Source organism: Ambystoma mexicanum, chromosome 12 (genome assembly GCF_040938575.1).
Source record: "Ambystoma mexicanum isolate Mex_15411 chromosome 12, UKY_AmexF1_1, whole genome shotgun sequence".
NCBI lineage: Eukaryota > Metazoa > Chordata > Amphibia > Caudata > Ambystomatidae > Ambystoma > Ambystoma mexicanum.
In genome coordinates this window covers 537,145,285-537,154,344 of record NC_090936.1, presented here as the reverse complement: position 1 = coordinate 537,154,344, position 9,060 = coordinate 537,145,285, and the positions used below count along the sequence as shown (strand labels likewise).

At 47.2% G+C, this 9,060-nt stretch overlaps 1 protein-coding gene across 1 annotated transcript in view; it reads left to right on the top strand.

The window, feature by feature from the left end:
- The first annotated feature begins 688 nt into the window (after positions 1-688).
- The window catches only part of LOC138513752 (proto-oncogene Mas-like), a 73,848-nt gene continuing 65,476 nt past the window's right edge, over positions 689-9,060 (top strand). Inside the window, exon 1 of the mRNA XM_069628839.1 lies at positions 689-1,186. The gene's annotated coding sequence lies outside the window, so the exon portion shown is untranslated. The remainder of the gene's footprint in view (positions 1,187-9,060) is intronic.

Here is a 9,060-nt window from a genome sequence, read left to right as displayed (position 1 = left end):
CATAATAAAGACTCATTTTTTTACATCATTTTCTGCAATGTCACTATATATGCAAACAAGGGGGGGGCTCACGGATCCTTGGCCAGGCCCTGAGGTCGATCAGCCATTTCCCCTTTCATTTGGGATGTGTGGCCCTTTGTTTTGGGGGTTAAATGCAGGATTGGGCTGGCCTATAGGGCATTATGCTCATGACCGAACCTAAAACACAAAATGCTGGTGTGGGCCAGTTTTTTCAGTCAAAAAGCACCACTTTTGTGGCCATTTTGGGCCAGTTTGATGAGTTCATTCACTCTGCGGCTAGTATTTTTGACCAGTGTTGCTGAAAGAATATTCTTTAAAATGCAAAATTTGCATCACACTTAATCAAAAAACTCCCCCTTGGTTACTATTCAAACAGTGTCACAAAAGGAATGAATAGTCATCTGCAACTGTGGGCCACTTTTTCATTGGTGCCCGAGACAACTGCATGGCCCAGTCCGACCCTGGTTAAATGGGGGCATTTCCTCCAAAACATTCTCCTTTAAAAATAGTTTCAGCTGGGATATGCGTCAGGGCGATTTTCAATGGCGCCTCAGGACCCGAGTTGAGGCGGTTACCCGACCGTTTGGGGGGAAAGGAGGCAGTGCCATGAATCATCTTATTAAACTCTGCGATGTGAATCAATCTTGCAACCTCCGCCAGGGAAAGCATGAAATCTAAAGTGAACTTGGCGTGCATTGCGAGACTGGCGCCCGCCCGGGGGTACATGTTGCAAGTCTAGGCAGAGGCGACACGCATGGAAAGCAGTGAGTAAAGAGGTCAGGGGGAGAGGAGCAGCGCTCGCCCAGCCGCTCTTGCGCAATGTGGAAATCATCATGCCCTGGCGCTCGAGCTCACTCCTCAGAGGTGACACCTCCCTGCGCCACTTCCTCCCCACGCTGCCTCTCAAGGATGCGGGATACGAGCGGCGAGCATTCCACGGGGAGGGCGCTTTCACGCGGAGCTCGAGTGGGGGAAAGAACGGTGACCTAGCGCCTCAGGACACAGCGAGCCTTGCGAGCGCCTGGAGACCCAGAGACCACAGGGCAGCGCTAGGCGTAGCGGGCACCACACAGACAGGCGCACACCCTCCGCGGAAGAAGCATGGACTGATTGCGTTGGGGGAAACCGAATTGTGGAAATCAGAGAAATTACCTGACTGAAAAAGGTACGAGATGCTTCATAGAGTCGCGAAGGGTAACCCTGCTAAAGCCCACTCCCTGGGTTCACTTTAAGGGGTCTTCATGGCATCTACCGGTGTATTTGTGTGCCCTGCACAAGTTTGAGTATACTTTTTGTCTTCTTTGAGTGTTTGTGTGTTACTCCATGAAAGCCCAGGTGGCATTACTCGTGCGCGTGCGCCTGTCTGTGTGTGTCGTATGTAAATGCCCAGTGCTGTATGTCCCTTACTGTTCGTTTTGTGTGCTCCTAAGCACTGCCAATTTTAAAAGATAAACATAGCCAACGTGTTTTGCCCAAGATCACACAACTACACACGTTGGTCCAGTAGTAGAGCAGAGACAAGGTTTCTGGTCACATGGCGGAGCAGTCGTCAACTTTCAGCCTTTCCCTTCTGTGTGGGCCGCCCGCGCTGTGCTGCATATCTGCACAGCCATACCAGTGTCTTCTGACTCTCACATTCTTGGTGGCTGTCAGTGCTTGAGTTGTTACTACTGTGTCTGTGCCTTGGTGTGTGTTTGTATGTTTTCGTATGTTTGGGCGGGCCTCTGTGTGTCAGTGTACTTGCTTATTCACCCTTGACTATCAATGTAGTACTAGTTTGTCAATGTAGATTAATATACAGAATAATGTACCCCAACCGTGTGTCATGTCAGTCACAGAGGAGTCCTGTGTCACCCAAAGCAAGAGGATGCAGATATAGCTTGTTTCATTGACCCCCGACCTTCATATCGTGACGTGAAGGAACCGGGGTGCTGCTGTGTACAGAGTGAGCTTCACTTCTATCCGTCAGAGGTAACTGACAGCATAGGGAGACAACCACAGGGGACGCAGCAGCCCGCGGTGACGTCACGCAGGCCTTCTTACAGTTAAGCTCTGGAGTACCCATGCCTGCTGCTTGAGCCAGCAGAGAGCAGAATCCCAGCTGCCGAGCACTGCTTCAAGCCTGGGGTCGCTTTCCAGATTCCTTTCATCTGAAATACCTGTCCCGGACACTTTGCAGACATTCATTGATAAGGAACTATTAATCATAATATTTTAATTTGAACACAGCTGGAGTTCAATACAATAGAATAATATATCTTCATGTTTTCGCTTATTTTAAACCCCAAAACATTGAATAAATGCGGTGTGTTCAAATATTTTTTTAGACACATTATATGGAGCATATTCGTGTTTATTTGCCTCCAAACACGTGTTTTGTTTCCTTTATTATCAACAACTGGACGATCTCTTCCATTAGAGTAAGAAACCGAGTATTAAAGGGGATGGCGCGTGACCATGTATAATGAATAGAGCGCTGTTTACTTCAGGTGAGAAGGATATTGCGAGTGCCTTGACCTTATTTATTTATTTACATTCTTAATGCGCTCACAGAGCCGGGGGGCATCGAGGCGCTGTTACAGGAATATGTTTTGTGTGCATATTTATAACGTGCTTAATACCCAGAGGTTTCTAAGCACGGACCCGGGTGTCAAACCTGCGTCGCTTTGTGTCATCTTGTTTCCAAGGCCAGCACGTTGCCACCGAGCTATCTTCCGGGACAATGAAGAAGCTGTCCTTCAGCCACTTCATCTATTTTGTCACAGATCTCAGCAGTGACCTGAACTAATGCTGCAGGAAACTTTATTGCATGTGGGGCCTGATCACAGAGAGTGTTTTTAATGGGACCATTATAAAATGTTACTATGTATCAGGCACATGGTGGTTAGACTTGGACAGGCACTGCCCTTGCCCCCAAATAGATGTATGTAGTGACTGTTCCTATGGCACTAAGACTGGAGATTCGTGCGCCTCTTAATGTGCACGGCTGGGACCATGCCCAGGGAGGAGACAGATGTAATATTTGGGGACATTAGGCAATCTGCCTGTGATTCACAGCTCACCAGTTGTGACTCTGCTGCACTCGCGGTGCAGACTCACAGATGGCTCATAATTAGTCAGTGCGGTATAAGGAGAGGAATTGGCTGATTACCACGTGAGCTGCTGCAGCGTCTGTGCAAACGCCACACATTGGCGGTAACCGCTGCAAGGCCGTGCAGCCCTCAACAGAGACTGAAGAAGCAAGTGTCGATTTCGATTGAGTAATGCTAATTGAATATAAACTAATTATGTAACAGTATTTGGCATTCATCTCTGCACAAGAAGTAGTTTGATTAAAAGGATGCAGCCAGCAGAGTGCGCACCTCCTTGTCATTGTTGGGGTGGTTGTGACAAATCAACTTCCAGGGCACCAGTGGTGCAGGGATGAATATCGGTTTCTAAACCATCAATCAGCCCCACAGCTCTAGTGCACCAGAAGGTATCCAAACAGATTGGAACACATGTAAATTATAAACCTCCTTTTTCAATTTTTGGTAATGTGGACGGAACGGCAGGCTTATCTCTGCAAGGTCGTGGATCGTTGGTTAGTTGCAACACAGAAAAAATACAATTACCCAATGATAAAAGGGACTGTTAAGTGAATGATGTATAAAAATATTTACGTTATTATTATTACAACAGACAGTTCTAGCACACTACAAAATACAACTCACCCTGTAAAGGAACACAGAGGACAGACAGTTTCACAAGGAAAAGGGATGCACTCTGGATACTGACAGGAGGGTAGCTGGTAAAGCAATCAGTCTTACTGTTCAAGGTTATTTGGTTTCAGCACCAAGGGAGCAGGGGGTCGTAAATGTCACTAGAGACCTTCAGAGAGGGGACAGGAGATAGAACCACAATGTACCTGGTGCCTAAGATGATCTTGATGCTCGGCAGCGTTGAGTCGGTTCCAGGATGCTTTCAAGCTCCTGAGACAGAGTTTGAGACAGGTAGCAGCTGTGGGTATCAGTCGGCAGGCAGTTGGGCATGCGAGGCTGGACAGACGTCTGCAAGCAGGCCTACATGGCGGCTCAGGGTCAAGAATCGTTGTCTTTGTGCTGGTTGGCGGATCTGGAGTGCTGGTCACGGCATCTCGGACGGCTTTAGTGACTGCAGCATGATAACAGTCAGTGGTGCAGCCGGTCGCGGTTCGATGGCTCGACTGCCTTGAAAATGGCCTTAAAAGATGGACGCTGGTTGATGCTTGTGTGGCACTCCTCCTAGCAGCTTTGCAGGGCTTGTGGCTTCCTTTCAAGGCAGACGGCCCAAAGCTGAGGAGAGTGCTTGCAGACAATCAGCCGTGTCCTTTGTTCAGAGACTCTCTGGCACTTCCCACCTGGGAAGCTTGCCTGCAGAACCTAGCAGGGCACGCTGTGTGCTGGCTAGGTACTGGTTCTGGAGCTGCTTGACGGGTCCTCTGAGTCCGGTATCTCCCTCTGTTCCATGGGAGATGTTTAGGGGAGGGATATTGCTCCACTCTTGGAAATCCTGGCCTTGCTTCACTGGTGGAAGCTGTAAGGTAGACTGTACCTTCAGGCAGGGTGCAATGATGAGTTCTTCTTTCCTGCTTCTGGTGAAGCCGTCAGGTGACCTGCTAAGTGAGCCCCAGTGGTTGGTGCAGGCTAAGCCTACCAATCTGGGGTCCCCACCAACAATCTTCTGTTATGCACGAGGTCAGTACCAGAGTGCTTTGCAACTGGAAAGGTAAGAGGTGACAACATGTACTCCTAAGTCCCATTCATCTTCCTGTGTGTTGTAGATCAAAGTGTGTCTCTGGTCAACTGAGCTCTCTTTGGCTCTTGATCAAAGTGCTGGTCTCCTTTGAAGTTTGTGATGAGAACAGACTTCTGTCTCCCTCATATCACATACGTTGTCCCTCTGAAAGGGATTTGCCTACTGTAAACAATTGTCCCAGACATGACATTCACTGCCCTTCCTACAGAGGGGTGGGAGCTAGATTCTAGGTTATTGTTATTGTTATTGTTATTTTGCACTTATATAGCGCCTTATATACCATTGGTATGGTCTGAAGGCGCTGGTAGGTTGAACGCCCTTGGGAACCGAAGTTCAGATCAGTAGAGAGAGTAGGGAGAGTCAAAAGGTGCGTGTGTGCACCGGATATGTGTGCAGCTCGTGCGGTACACATGTAATAGCTGATTCTTATTGATAGGTGTGGTGGTTGAGAGATCAGGAGAATGTGTTCGTTCTGGCAGGATTTATCCGGAACGGATGTGGCTGCGTTAGGCCTGAGGAAAACGCCTGGCTGGGGTGTGAGACCAGCAGTGTTTACATAGAATGATGTGGAGTAAGCGGTGGATGTTCGTATGGGAACAGTTATACCGAATGGTGTCATAGTATCTCTGTGTTCTAGTTGAGTGGTGATGTAAAGGAGAGAGTAAGCGTGGGGTGTGGTAAGAATGGTTATATGCTCTTTCAATGTGCAAACTTCTAAAATCATTTTTCCAGAGAGGCTACCGGGCGAACTTCTAAGTACAATTTTCCATACAGAGGCTATTGGGAACGTTTCTAAATTCAGTTTATCAGCGAGGCTACTAGGCACACTTCTAAGTGTAACACTCGCGGAGGCTATTGGGTACACTTCTAAATGCAAATTTTCACAGAGCGTCTACTGGGCTACATTTCTAAGTTCAATTTTCCAGAGAGGCTATTGGGCAAACTTCTACTTGAGACTTTCCAGGGTGTCTATTGGATACACTTCTATAGTCAACTTTCACAGATGCTATTGGTAGCACTTCTAAATGCAGCTTTCACAGCGTGGCTAATGGGCACACTTCTAGATGTAGCTTTCACAGAGGATATTGGGCCCATATCTAAATTCAATTTTCCACAGAGAGGCTACTGGGCGCACTATTAACTTCATTTTCCTGCGAGGCTATTGGGGATACTTCCAAATTCAGTTTTCCAGCGAGGCTATTAGGAACATTTCTAAATTCAATTTACCCGGGAGGCTATTGGGCACACCTCTAAATGTAACTCTCATTGCGGCTAATGGGTACACCTCTAAATTTCACAGAGGGGTTGTTGGGCACACTTCTGAAAGCAACTTTCACAGAGTGGTTATTGGGAACACTACTAAATTCACAGCGAGGTTATTGGGCACACTTCTAATGGAATTTTCCAGAGTGTCTATTGGGTACATTTCTAAATGCGGCTTTCCTGAGTGTCTATTGGGCACACTACTGAATGCAATTTTCACAGAGTGGCTATTGGGCTCACTTCTAAATGCATCTTTCACAGAGGATCTTGGGCACACATCTAAAATCAATTTACCAGAGAGGCTATTGGGCACATTTCTAAGCTTGACGGAGAGGCTGTAAGGCACACTTTCTAAATGCAACTTTTACATGCTAACTTTCACAATTCCATCTAAGAGTGGACATGCTAACTTTCGCAATTCCGTCTAGGAGTGGACATGCCAACTTTCATAGTTTTAGAGTGGACATGCTAACTTTCACAATTCCGTCTAGGAGTGGACATGCTAACTTTCACAGTTCTAGAGTGGACATGCTAACTTTCATAATTCCGTCTAGGAGTGGACATGCTAACTTTCACAGTTCTAGAGTGAACATGCTAACTTTCACAATTCCGTCTAGGAGTGGACATGCTAACTTTTACAGTTCTAGAGTGGACATGCTAACTTTCACAATTCCGTCTAGGAGTGGACATGCTAACTTTCACAGTTCTAGAGTGGACATGCTAACTTTCACAGTTCTAGAGTGGACATGCTAACTTTCACAAATTCCGTCTAGGAGTGGACATGCTAACTTTCACAAATTCCGTCTAGGAGTGGACATGCCAACTTTCACAAATTCCGTCTAGGAGTGGACATGCTAACATTATGGCAATCTATGTTATTTGGTGGTAAGATAGAGTGGCATGGGCTTTCTGGAGTGGAGTGATTGCTCTACTCCCCTACCCATACCACACTCACGGTTTTGGTGGTGACTGTTGGTTGCTGGCTTCCTTGGCGTCCCCTGCGGACACCTGCTGACACTTCCTGGAGCCGCCTCTGTTGGAGCCGCCCTTGGCCATGGGTCCTTAGCCGATGGGGCTGCCGGGCAGGGGCTGCCCTGGGGGGATTGGCTATGAATGGAAAGTCCTCTTGATGCGACCAATGGGAGGGGGTGGGCGGGAGCGGGAGGCGGGGAGGGCCGGGGAATGAGGAAATGGATGCGGGGAGGGAATGGGAGGCGGATGGGCTACGGGGGGGAACGGGGACTACGGATGCCATCAGAAGGGTGGGTTCGGACCTAAAACACGGGCGGCTGCACTGATGCATTGTCCAAAAGAATCAAGGAAAATCCAAATATGATCACATTTCATCGACTTGTTTCAACAATTCCTTTACATCTGCATCATCTAAATGAGATGTTGCGATTGTGGTGGAAGCTCCGTTGTCTCCCTGAAACACAGTACTTGGATTAGTATGGTTTTCAATATTGGAAACATAACACACACTTGGGGTCGAACGCACAGGTACATATAAAGAGATAACCGCAAATGATGCATTGTCCAAAAGAATCAAGGAAAATCGAAATATGATCACATTTCATCGACTTACTTCTCCGATTTATTTACATCTGCATCATCTAAATTGGATGTTGTGATTGTAGTGGAAGCTTCGTCGTCTCCCTCGTGCTGCTGACACATTGCATATCAAAGAGGTGTTAGTTTTTCTGCCCATTATTATGTTCTGTGACCAGGCCTATTTGGTTGATCTACCATCATTCCATTTCCCAAAGAATCATCAAAAAAAAGCCCAGGCGAGCTCACACTCCCTGTGTGGATGGTCGAATCCCTCAAAGTGGTCGCTATTGCTATCTACGTCCATCTATGTGTTTGATATCGCTAGGCATACTGTGGGCACTGGTGGGACTTTTTATACAGAGCATCTTGGGTATCTGGGATTGCGTGAACCTCTTTTCGATTGTGCCTCACTCTCTATTTATTTATTTATTTTATGTATGTTTCTATTTCTAACGCGCCATAGCCCATGGGCATCATGGTGCGGGGAAAAGAGAATCTCTAAGGAGGCTAGCCTAGGAAAATAAGAAAGTCTTTAGTCCTTTTTTAAATGCCGGCAGACTTCTTTCGCAGCGTAATTCTACCAGCAATTTGTTCCATGCACTGGCCGCTTTTACAGGGTATGACCTCTCTTTTCCCTGGACCCATCGGGATCTGGGGCAAATCAATCACATCAAATCTTTAGATCTGGTATTTCTATTAGAGTCCTGGACAGTGATACGTGTTTTCAAGATATACATTTTAAATTCTATTCTGGCTTCTACAGGGAGCCAGTGAAGTTATCGTCTATAATTTGATATATGTTCACGTTTTGATACATTGTTAATGATTCTGACAGCATCGTTTTGCAGAATCTGCAGTCTTTGGATGCAAAGTTCACTTGCTCTGCTCAATAAGGCGCTGCAATAGTCCAGTCTTGGCATAACTAAAGCTCTACGAAAGGTTTTATCAGGGGTAAAAGCCCGAGGCAGTAGTGTACGTTTTTAGTAGAAGATTCTTTCAGATTCTTTCTGCAGGCTCCAGGTGCTCTCCCTTTCCCTTGCATCTCTCCTCTTTATTCCTCCCTGTACCACTTCTCCCCCAGGTTTTTCCCCTCCCCCACCTCTCTGGGCCGCTCTCTTCTGCACATACGTGCTCCCCTGTGCTTCCTCACTTGCCTGCACCCTTCTCCTCCTATTCTTTCTGCATGGCTCCCCCCACCTGCTGCCAGCCACTCCTTTCTCTGCTTCCCTTTCCACTCTTCTCTCCAACTCCGCAGCCATGTTCCCATAGCACCTTTCTTGCTGTGTCGTTTTTTCGTAATACAATACTCTCCCTACACTACTCGCTTCCCACACACACCTCTCACTGCCCTACTTCCAATCGGCCTACGCCTAGCCCCTATATTACTTTCTCTGCATGCAAAACCCAGCCTTCCCTTCACCTCTCTGTCTCCCCGGGCACCTCTCTTTT